Source organism: Sardina pilchardus, chromosome 4, assembly GCF_963854185.1.
Source record: "Sardina pilchardus chromosome 4, fSarPil1.1, whole genome shotgun sequence".
NCBI classification, from domain to species: Eukaryota; Metazoa; Chordata; class Actinopteri; order Clupeiformes; family Clupeidae; genus Sardina; species Sardina pilchardus.
Window position 1 is genome coordinate 32,290,910 of NC_084997.1, and position 2,500 is coordinate 32,293,409.

The 2,500-nt window shown below is 50.9% G+C and overlaps 1 protein-coding gene across 1 annotated transcript in view; it reads right to left on the reverse strand.

Moving 5' to 3' along the window:
- abcb6b (ATP-binding cassette, sub-family B (MDR/TAP), member 6b) overlaps positions 1-2,500 on the reverse strand; it is a 100,789-nt gene that overhangs the window by 32,561 nt on the left and 65,728 nt on the right. The gene's annotated exons all lie outside the window — the stretch shown is intronic.

Genomic DNA, 2,500 nt, shown 5'->3' on the forward strand with positions numbered 1-2,500 from the left:
AAGTGAGTAGTGGTCATGATGGGTTCACACACCAGGAGTTAAATGGGCCCTGGTCAGGAGTGGAGGAAGTGTGAGGCTGGTGGTGTGTGTGTGTGTGTGTGTGTGTGTGTGTGTGTGTGTGTGTGTGTGTGTGTGTATGAATAAATAAGAGCTGTGGCCTCCTCATCTCCTCTCCTCTCTCAGATGTCCTGGGGTCAGTTCATTTAACACTCTTCATCTAATGCAAACACACACACACACACACACACACACACACACAATCACCAATCCAAGAAACTACACAGAAACACATAAAGAAACACACACGCACACACAAATTACACCTTCAAACACTGTAAACAAACTTCCTGTACATGTAAGCAAATTAAATCCATGTTCCCCCAACACACACACACACACACACACACACACACACACACACACACACACACACACAACACACACACACACACACACACACACACACACACACACACACACACACACACACACACACACACACACACACACACACAGTCCATTATCCTCTTCATCTTTAGCCCTGCCACCGCTGTAACCTTTACCCCACACCTCTCCACTCACTCGGTGGGCAGTCGTCCGTCTCTTCCTGTGCATGGGAGTGTGTGTGTGTGTGTGTGTGTGTGTGTGTGTGTGTGTGTGTTCTGAGAGGGTGTATCCTGAGAAGGGAGTTCCTGCCAGCTAAAAGCCTGCATGTGTTGTGTTTACATTGCACTGTCAATCAGGGATGAATGGACAAGGTGTGGAGTTACCACTCTCACAGCCTGCTGCTGCAGCTACTGCTGTGTGTGTGTGTGTGTGTGTGTGTGTGTGTGTGTGTGTGTGTGTGTGTGTCTGGGAGAGAGAGACTCAAAGTGAGCTGTACAAATGTGTGTGTGTGTGAGTGAGACAGAGGAGAGAGAGAGAGAGAGAGAGAGAGAGAGAGAGAGAGAGAGAGAGAGAGAGAGAGAGAGAGAGATTGTGTCTGTTAGAGAATGCCAGTGTGTGTGTGTTTGTGTGTGTGTCTGTGTATGTCTGGGAGAGAGAGACTCAATGTGAGCTGTGTGAATGTGTGTGTGTGAGTGTGTGTGATTGAAAGACAGAGAGATTGAGTCCGTTTGAGAATGTAAGTGTGCGTGTGTGTGTGTGTGTGTGTGTGTGTGTGTGTGTGGTGTGTGTGTGTGTGTGTGTGTGTGTGTGAGGTGAGTGAGTGAGTGAGTGAGTGAGTGAGTGAGTGAGTGAGTGAGTGAGTGAGTGAGTGAGTGAGTGACTGAATGAGTTAATGAGTGAGAGAGAGAGAGAAACAGACTGTAAAACTGTATGTAGAGAATGTAAGTGTGTGTGTGTGTGTGTGTGTGTGTGAACTCCTCTCAGATATCAAAGGGGGAACAGGACCCTGCGTTGCCGTCTGGAGGGTGAGGCCTCCCTGTGATCCTCCCTCAGACAGGTGATTGGTCAGACGCCACTGGAATGGGCGTCGCCCACACCCTCAGGGCGAATCGAGCGAGACGCCTTTCGAGTGAAGACAGGGCGTGGTTGGCATGGTTACACATCCCTTCACTCCTTTTTTTCCTCCCCCCTCTCCCCTCTGCACCTCTCTCTTCTCTTCTCCTCTTTCCCTGTTAGTCTCTCCATCTTCCCCATTTGTGATGTCTCTTTGTCCACCTCCTCTCTCTCCCTCTCTCTCTGTCCACCTTTCCCTCCTCTTCCATTCTCTCTGTCCACCTTTCTCTTCTCTGTCTGTCAAACTCTTCTTCTTTTCTCTCTCCCTCTCTCTCTGTCCACCTCTCCTCTCCTTTTCCACTCTCTCTGTCCACCTTTCCCTTATCTTCTCTCTCTCTCTGTCCACCTCTTCTTTTCTCTCTCTCCTCTCCATCTCTTTCTGTGTGTGTGTGTGTGTGTGTGTGTGTGTGTGTGTGTGTGTGTGTGTGTGTGTGTGTGTGTGTGTGTGTATGTGTGTGTGTGTGTGTGTGTGTGTGTGTGTGTGTGTGTGTGTGTGTGTGTGTGTGTGTGTGTGTGTGTGTGTGTGTGTGTGTGTGTGTGTGTGTGTGTGTCCCTCTCTCTCCCTCTCCTCCCCCGTCTCTCTCTGTAGGGTGAGTGCAGACCCAGTCATCCCTGAAGGTGGGAAGAGATCCAGAGATAAGACACTAGGGCCCAGCACCTCTCCTCCTGCCACCCCCCCCCCCCCCCCCCCCCCCCCCCCCACAACAGGTCACTCAGGGCGGGGGGACAGGACAGGCCAGGGACCCCCCCCCCCCCCTCTCTCCTGGATCTCTCCCTCCTCCAGGGGGGCTCTCTTCACTGACCAGCAGGAATGTGGACTCCCATTATGGACTCCCACAGAAAAAGGAAAAGAGAAAAGGAAGGACAGAAAAAAATGGCCTCTCTATTCTCTCCCACTGCTGGAGGAGAGGAGAGGAGAGATGGAGAGATACAGGGAAACGGAGAGAGAGATAGAGATAGACAGGAGGAGAGGTAAAACCAGATGGATAAAGAACAGGGA